This window comes from Bombina bombina, chromosome 3 (genome assembly GCF_027579735.1).
Source record: "Bombina bombina isolate aBomBom1 chromosome 3, aBomBom1.pri, whole genome shotgun sequence".
In the NCBI taxonomy this organism is placed as follows: Eukaryota; Metazoa; Chordata; class Amphibia; order Anura; family Bombinatoridae; genus Bombina; species Bombina bombina.
Window position 1 is genome coordinate 218973586 of NC_069501.1, and position 9567 is coordinate 218983152.

Sequence of the window (9567 nt, forward strand, 5' to 3'; positions counted from 1 at the left end):
ACCTTAATGCCAGTAATTGATCAAGTCATAGGAGGAGTTTAATCCAGAAGGTGTTCTGGTCCTCAATTTGAAGATCCAGAAAACCTCCTGCCTACCCAAAAGTACCTCTCTGTCGCCCCCTCTTGATGGTACTAAAATTCTTTCTATAGCCGTCCATCTGAAGCTATCAGTACCTTTGTCATGTTTTTGTGCGAAGTGTTGTACCAGTGGGGTAGTTGATCTACCAATCCTAATTGTTGAAAGATGTTCCCTAATGCGTGATCTTATCTCTCTCGTCGTAAGACCCACATATTGAATCTTACAGATTGTGCAAGTGATTAAATAGATCACATACTTTGATCTACATGTGATGCAAGTTTTAATTTCAAAGGACTGGCCTGTAGTGGTGGACTGAAAAGTGTCTCCACAAATTACCTTTTCACAGGCCACACAGTCCCTGAAATTACATCTATGCATTCCCTTCACTGTCAGCCAGGCTGAGCCTCCTTGCTGTATAGTCTTAAGTTTCGTTGGGGCTAACCTATTGCCAATCGTCATATTCCTTTTGTAGGCAAAATGACAGCCTGATTTAGCAATGTCCATTAGATCATCATCAGCAGAAAGCATGTTAAAATGCTTCTTGATGATTCCACAGACTTCACCATATTCCATAGAATAGTCTGTGAAGAAGAGTGGGCCTTTGTCAAGCTGTTTTTTGGTTGAACCAGTCGTTTTATCCTTAGGTAGTAAAAGGTCTTTCCTTTCCAATCCGTCTGCCATATTCCTGGCTTTTTTGATTGTTTTATGCTCATAGCCTCTGTCTTTGAGCCTCCGTGTTAAATCATTGCTCTCCCTCACATAATGAACATGGTCACTGCAGTTTCTCTTGACCCTTATGTACTGTCCCTTTGCTACTGCACCAAATACATGTTGGGGATGACAGCTTTTCGCATGAAGCAAGGTGTTCCCCGTTATTGGCTTTCTATAGATAGTTGAAGTTATTTTCTCACTTATTTTGCCTATAAGGGTGACATCAAGATAATTAATGTTACAACTGTCACTTTCAAAGGTGAATTCAATCCCCTTGTCATTACTGTTTAAGTAATCAACAAAGGCATCAACCCCTGTTGTGCTACCTCTCCACACAAACAGGAGATCGTCAATAAATCTCCTGAAAAAGACAATATTGTCTTTAAAGGGGTTTTCTTCTCCAAATATGTGGCATTCCTCCCACCAACCCATAAATAGGTTGGCATAGGAGGGGGCAAATTTGATGTCACCCTTATAGGCAAAATAGGTGAGAAAATAAATGGGTAGGCAGGAGGTGTTCTGGATCTTCAAATTGAGGACCAGAACACCTTCTGGATTAAACTCCTCCTATGACTTGATCAATTACTGGCATTAAGGTGGTTTATTTAAAATTTAAATTCTAAATTTTAAACTTAAATCCATACCACAAACTATTCCTTAGCTAATAACAGTATCCTTTATTGAATCACATATGTAATTTTACGTTATAACGTTTTTTTGACTAATGCATAAAGAAGTTTGATGTATTTAAATATGCACCTTTACATTTGATCAAATTGACGACATGTAGAGGTGATGATTTATATCAAGTATCTCTCTTTGCCACTAAGGTATCCTGAATAGCCAATTACACTTCAGGATTTAAACAGTAAGGGCATTATCTAAATAGTTATAACAATTCAGAGGCAGAAATTGCAAAAAGCACTGGTAGCAAACATTGTCTAGATAAAGTTAAAAAGACATGGTATTTCTGAATAGGGTAATGTTTTCCGAGATTATGTAGTGGAGTATACTTTTTTGAGATTAGTAGCAAGTATCAGTGTATGCAAATGCTAAAACATATGTGCCTGTACTTCGTTTATTGATTCACTTATTCATTGATTCATTTATGAGTTAAAGTAATTCTTGATTGGTTTACTGTTTGGCCAATTGGAGAAAGGTACGCCCTAGAAAAAGGGCGCTTGGTTTTAATCTTTTATCAGCTTAGAGTACGGCTGCAAAGCCGAAACATGTCAGCTGTCTTTTCCTTTCTCCAACTCACCAACCAGCTGCTGTCAAGCCCATAAAATTTCTGAGCATACAGAATTTTTACAATATGAAGCAAGCATTGGAACTTTTATTTTGTAGCTGTTTATGAGAGAATAAAAGCTACTCTTTTCATCTACCGGTGCTCCTGACTTGTCATTTGTTGCAGCATTTAGTGGTAATAGGACCAGACTACACAGGGCCGGCATCCACTATGTGTAACCAGAGAGGACTTCTATTATCAATTTTGCTTCATTCGCTTGGTGTCTTTTGTTGAAGGAGCAGCAATGCGCTTCTGGTAGCTAGGTGAAGACATTGAGGCCTACTTATCAAGCCGTCAACTGTGCTGCATTCGCCGGCACCAATACGCTCGCCTGACATCGCCTAACATCGCTGCTGCTGACCTGAATACGTTCTCCATATTTAACAAAAAAAATGTCAAAAAGCCGCGCACCAAGTACAGGGCGATGAGCAGTGGACTGTTGTTAACTGTCATCGATCTCGCTGCTCTTCGGCTTTTTCCCAGCTTTATTTGTATACTGTCACTAAACACCCACACTATACTAAACTGTTTAACCCCTATCCCGCCGCTCCCGGACCCCGCCGCAACTAAATAAACTTATTAACCCCTAAACTACCGCTCCCGGAGCCCACCGCCACTCTGATCAAGTTATTAACCCCTATTCCTCCGCTCCCGGAGTCCACCGCCACCTACATTATGTTATTAACCCCTAAGCTGCCACCCCCTATACCGCCGCCCACCTACATTATACTTATTAACCCCTAATCTGCCACCCCTTACACCGCCGCCACCTACATAAAGTTATTAACCCCTATCCTGCCGCTCCCGGAGCCCACCGCAACTAAATAAATATATTAACCCCTAAACCGCCAGCCCCCCACGTCGCCATAAACTAAATTAAACTATTAACCCCTAAACCTAATAACCCACTAACTTTATATTAAATATTAACTCATCCCTATCTTATAATAAATTTAAACTTACCTTTAAAATTAAATTAAACTATTAATTAACCTACCCTAACTTTTATACTAAAATTACAAACTACAAATTAAATTAACTATATTATATATTTAAACACCGAACCCTACTCAAATCATTTAAATCTACACTAAAAAATTTCTAAGTTACAAAAAACTAACAACTAAGTTACAAAAAATAACAAACACTAAGTTACAGAAAATAAAAAAGAAATTATCAAAGATTTAAACTAATTACACCTAATCATGAAAATAAAAAAGCCCCCCCAAAATAAAAAAAACCCTAACCTACAATAAACTACAAATAGCCCTTAAAAGGGCCTTTTGCGGGGCATTGCCCCAAAGAAATCAGCTCTTTTACCTGTAAAAAAAAAATACAAATACCCCCCCAACAATAAAACCCACCACCCACACAACCAACCCCCCAAATAAAAAACTAACTAAAAAAACCTAAGCTCCCCATTGCCCTGAAAAGGGCATTTGGATGGGCATTGCCCTTAAAAAGGCATTTAGCTCTATTGCAGCCCAAACCCTAATCTAAAACTAAAACCCACCCAATACACCCTTAAACAAATCCTAACACTAACCCCTGAAGATCGACTTACAGTTTTGAAAATCCACATCCATCCTCCAAGAAGCCGGAAGAAGTCTTCATCCAAGCGGCCAAAGTATTCATCCAAGCCCGCAGAAGTCTTCACCCAGACAGCATCTTCTATCTTCATCCATCCGGCGCGGAGCTGCTCCATCTTCCAGACATCCGACGCGGAGCATCCTCTTCTTATGACGTCTTCTTCGGAATGAAGGTTCCTTTAAATGACGTCATCCAAGATGGCGTCCCTTAGATTCCGATTTGGCTGATAGAATTCTATAAGCCAATTGGAATTTATGTTGAAAAAATCCTATTGGCTGTTGCAATCAGCCAATAGAATGCGAGCTCAATCCTATTGGCTGATTGGATCAAAACTATATTTTTTATTTTAATATAGTTTAATGTAATTTTAGTATAAAAGTTAGGGTAGATTAGTTTTTATTTTAATATAGTTTAATGTAATTTTATTATAAAAGTTAGGGTAGGTTAATTAATAGTTTAATATAGTTTAATTTAATTTTAAAGGTAAGTTTAAATTTATTATAAGATAGGGATGAGTTAATATTTAATATAAAGTTAGCGGGTTGTTAGGTTTAGGGGTTAATAGTTTAATTTAGTTTATGGCGATGTGGGGGGCTGGCAGTTTAGGGGTTAATACATTTATTTAGTTGCGGTGGGCTCCGGGAGCGGCAGGATAGGGGTTAATAACTTTTATTTAGGTGGCGACGGTGTCGGGAGCGGCGGGAAAGGGGTTAATAAGTATAATATAGGTGGCAGGGTGGCAGGGTGGCAGATTAGGGGTTAATAAGTTTAATGTAGGTGGCGGCGATGTCAGGGCAGCAGATTAAGGGGTACATGTTAGGGTGTTAGGTGTAAACGTTAATTTTATTCTCACATAGGAATCAATGGGATATCGGGCAGCAGCGAACATGAGCTTTCGCTGCTTTCAGACTCCCATTGATTTCTATGGCATCCAGGGCGGCGGATTGAAAACCAGGTGCGCTGGGCCGGAATAGTGGCGAGTGTACCTGGTAGGTATTTGTTAACTTACAAAAGTAGTCAGATAGTGCCGAATTTGCATTTGGAACATCTGCAATGACGTAAGCATCGATCTGTGTCGGACTGAGACCGGCGGATCGTATGTTACGTCACAAAATTCTACTTTTGCCGGTCTGTAGGCTTTGATAACTAAGGGGAAACAAGCTCTCCACAATTACGCTGCGGAATTCCAGCGTATTTGCGGTTGACGGCCCCATTGGGTGAGCCAATAACAAGAGGCATATATGTGCAGCCAGAAGCTACCCCTCAGCAGTGCATTGCTGCTCCTGCATCTTCCTAGGATTGTGTTTTTTAACAAAGGATAACAAGCGAACAAAGCAAAATAGATAATAGAAGTAAAACGGAAACTTGTTAAAAATTGAGCCCTGTATCTGAAATATGAAAGTTTAATTTTGACTTTAAAGCAATTTCTGTCTTTGTTGCGTCTAGCAGTGGTTATTTTAAATTCATTGATGTTTTTTGAAAGGCGGATGTTTGTGTTTCATACTTTTATGGCTCAAAAGAATGTCAGTGTCCACCAATAAAGGTGTGGGAGTTGTCCTTATGAGCTTGTGCGCAATCTGTCACAAATAATCAGTAGTGCTGAAATATGTACTTCCTGTTGGTTTTAAAATAAACGTGAACAGCTTTTAATTTTTCATATGTATAATAGCAGTTTTGACATTTTACACTATTATGTTAGTATCACACAGACCACGGTTTAACCCAATTTATGGGCAGTTACACTTAGAAACCCCTTGAACAAATATTATGTACAGTAATCTTGTCTGTAATACATTGAACAATAATTTTACCTTTATCTGTCATAAAACATATTGCTGCTATAGAACATCATTTGTTTCCCTGTAGCTTATTGGTATTTACCTGGATATTCTACTTTGACTTCAGTCTTCCCACAGTGTCCCAGTAATCTGTGATCCATGTCATGTGCATAAATGACATTAGTGTGCATGTGTTATTATTTTATGATCATTGCTTTATGATGATTTGATATATAATATATAATATATTGGTAAGCCCACTATGATATTTGAACCCAAAATCTTTCTTTCATGATTCAGATACAGAATACAATTTTAAACAACTTTTTCATTTACTTCTATTATCTAATTTGTTTCATTCTCTTGGTGTCATCTGTTGAAGGAGCAGCAATGCACTACTGGTTTCTAACTCAACACATGGGTGAGCCAATCACAATCAATATATATATGCACTGCAGCCACTAAAAATAAATATATCCAAGACCGAACTACTTCTAATTCCCCCCTCTAGCTCCACTCCAGTTTCTAATTTTTCTATCAATCTTGGCGGCACCACTATCTCCCCATCACCCCAAGTCCGCTGCCTCGGAGTCACGCTTGACTCAAATCTGTCCTTCATTCCCCACATCCAACTGCTCTCTTCATCCTGCCGCAACCACCTACGCAATATCTCCAAAATTCGTCCGTTTCTGAGTGCTGAAACTACTAAACAGCTCATCTACTCCCTGGTAATTTCCTGACTTGACTACTGTAACAACCTACTAACTGGCCTCCCTCTCTCCCACCTCTCTCCCCTCCAATTCATCCTAAATGCATCTGCCAGGCTAATCCACCTCTCTCGACGCTCTGTTTCTGCTGCACCTCTCTGTGAGTCCCTTCACTGGCTCCCCATTCACAACAGAGTTAAATTCAAAATTCTCACCCTGACCTACAAAGCCCTCACCAATGCTGCCCCACCCTACCTGTCCTCACTCATCAACAAATATACTCCTGCCCGTCCCCTAAGATCCAACAACGACCTGCTTCTTGCGTCCTCTACCATCACCTCCTCTCATTCTAGACTACAGGACTTCTCTCGTGCGGCACCAACCCTCTGGAACGCACTTCCTCGAGATGTCAGACTTGCCCCTAACCTCTCCTCCTTTAAACGTTCCCTAAAGACCTTTCTGTTCAGGGAAGCTTATCACTCAACTTATCGACAAACTAACTTCACTTAACTAACAGTTGCCCTCTATCTCCTCACTAATATCATTCTCACCTCTGCAGTCCCTACCTCCTGTTTCCATCCTCCTACCCATCTAGATTGTAAGTTCCCACGGGAATAGGACCCTCAATTCCCCCTGTATTTGTCTGTAAAATTTTATGTCTTATCGTATTGTTTCTCCATTGTACTGTTATCCTTGTACCCATGGGCAGCGCTGCGGAATCTGTCGGCGCTTTATAAATAAAGAGGAATAATAATAATAATAATTAACAGAAATAACCTAGGTTCTCTGCTGCTCATGAGCTTGCCTAGATAAACCTTTCAGCAGAGGATAACAAGAGAAGGAAGCAAATTAAATAATAAAAGTAAATTGGAAAGTTGTTTAAAATTGTATTCTCTATCGGAATCATGAAAGAAAATGTTTGGGTTTCATGTCCCTTTAATGATCATAATTTCATATCTATTCTAAAGGATCATTAGAAAATGTTCTAATCCACACTCAGGTCTACATCCCCTGGTAGTCTCCAAACTTTGAACACCAATAATTATCCATCACCTAGGTTACAAGTTTTGCGCTATAGAGGGTGCGAAACGAACGCAACAAAAGTTGCGTTATTTCACCCTCCATGACGCTGCCATTACGAGTTTCTAAAAAGCCGCCTTGTGTGTGTGATATGGTGGCGATGAGCTCCATACTGCACAAAATCCAAGGGCTGCTTTGACGTGCTCGTGCACGCTTTCCCCATAGACATCAATGGGGAGAAGGTGTTAGAAAAAAAACTAACACCTTAAGCGCAGAATGGCGATCGCCGTAACGCAACTCCATTGATGTCTATGGGGGAAAAAAGTTATGTTTCAACCTAACACCCTAACATAAACCCCAAGTCTAAACACCCCTAATCTGCTGCCCCCGACATTGCCGACACCTAAATAAAGTTATTAACCCCTAATCCGCTGCTCCTGACATCGCCACCACTAATAAAAGTTATTAACCCCTATTCTGCCGCACCCCAACATCACCGACACTATAATAAAGCTATTAACCCCTATTCCGCCGGTCACCAACACCGGCGCCACTAAATAAAGTTATTAACCCCTAAACCTCCGGCCTTCCACATCACCACCACTAAATAAACCTATTAAACCCTAAATTGCCAGCCCCCCCACATAGCAAAAAACTAAATTAAACTATTAACCCCTAATTTTATATTAAAATTACAATATCCCTATCTTAAAATAAATAAAAACTTACCTGTGAAATTAAAAAAACCTAGGTTTAAACTAACAACTTAACATAACTATTATACTAAAATTAAAGTAACTACCAATTAAAAAAAACTAAATTACACATTAAAAAAAACTAACACTACTAAAAAAAAAAAATCTAAAATTACAAAAAATAAAAAATACTAAATTAACAAAAATTAAAAACACTAAATTACAAAAAATAACAAACGAAATAATTACACCTAATCTAATAGCCCTATAAAAATAAAAAAGCCCCCCAAAATAAAAAAAGGGCGTTTTGTAGGACATTGCCCTAAAGAAATCAGCTCTTTTACAAAAAAAAATACAAAGACCCCCCAACAGTAAAATCCACCACCCAACCAACCCCCCCAAAAAAAAAACCTAACTCTAACAAAAACCTAAGCTACCCATTGCCCTGAAAAGGGCATTTGTATGGACATTGCCCTTTAAATGGCATTTAGCTCTTTTGCATTGCCCTTCAAAGGGCATTTAGCTCTTTTAAAAAAGTACAAACCCTAATCTAAAAAAAAAAACACCCCATAAAAGTTAAAAAAAAACCCTAACACAGTTTCTGAAGTCTGGACATCCAGGCGGCGAGAAGTCTTCATCCAGGCAGCGAGGTCTTCATCCATCCAGGCGGCATCTTCTATCTTCATCCCGGCGGCGTCTTCTATCTTAAGAATCTGAAATAATTTAAGACCCCGGGACCCAACAGGTATCCAGCCCACTTCTACAAAACATACATCCATGAATTAATCCCCCTTCTTCTAAAGACTATACAACTTATCCAAAGAGGAAGGTAGGTTTAACAAGGAATTCATTGAAGCCACTGACCCCTCTGTATGTTCCAGCTACAGGCCTATTTCCCTTATCAATGTGGACATCTACTTAATATCCTATGCGAGTCTACTAGCCTTTTTCGGTCATCTCCTTAGATGCTGAGAAGGCCTTTAACCGGGTCTGTTGAGACTATCTCTGGGAAGTCCTTAAGGCCTTCAAATTTCCACCCGATACTTTGTTTGCCATACGGGTGCTCTACTCCACATCCACAGTCAAAGGCCTGGGCTTTTACTCACCTCCCTTTTTGGTCTCCAATGGTACTAGGCAGGGTTGCCCTTTGTCTCCCCTGCTGTTTGCTCTGGCTATGGAGCCACTAACTAGCAGATAAGGGCCGACAAATGTTGAGAAGGAATTTCAATTCGCTGACGAAGTCACAATATTTTAGGCAGACCCTATAAAGTTTATTCCAAGACTCATGCAAATCGTAGAATCCTTTGGGAGCCTCTCTTTTTTAAACTAAGCCTCTCAAAAACAGAGGTTTATTCATGGGGCTTTCCTCCACGACTATATCCAGGAACTTCCAATCAAATACCAATTTACTTGGACAGACAACCATGTCACACACCTAGGAGTCAAACTCTCTAACAATATCCCCCGGAGGATAATACACAACTTCCTCCCTCTCCTAGCTGAGCTAAGAACCTTTAAACATAAATTAAACTATAAAGCTATTTCTTGGATCGGTTGAATAATGGCCCTAAAAATGTGCTTTTTACCCAAGCTTATTTATTTATTCCGTTGCCCCCCTGCAGTTTCAAAGTGAATTCACTAAATATATTTGGCAGGGCAAACCCCCCATAATTGCCAATAAAATTTTACAACATCCTAGC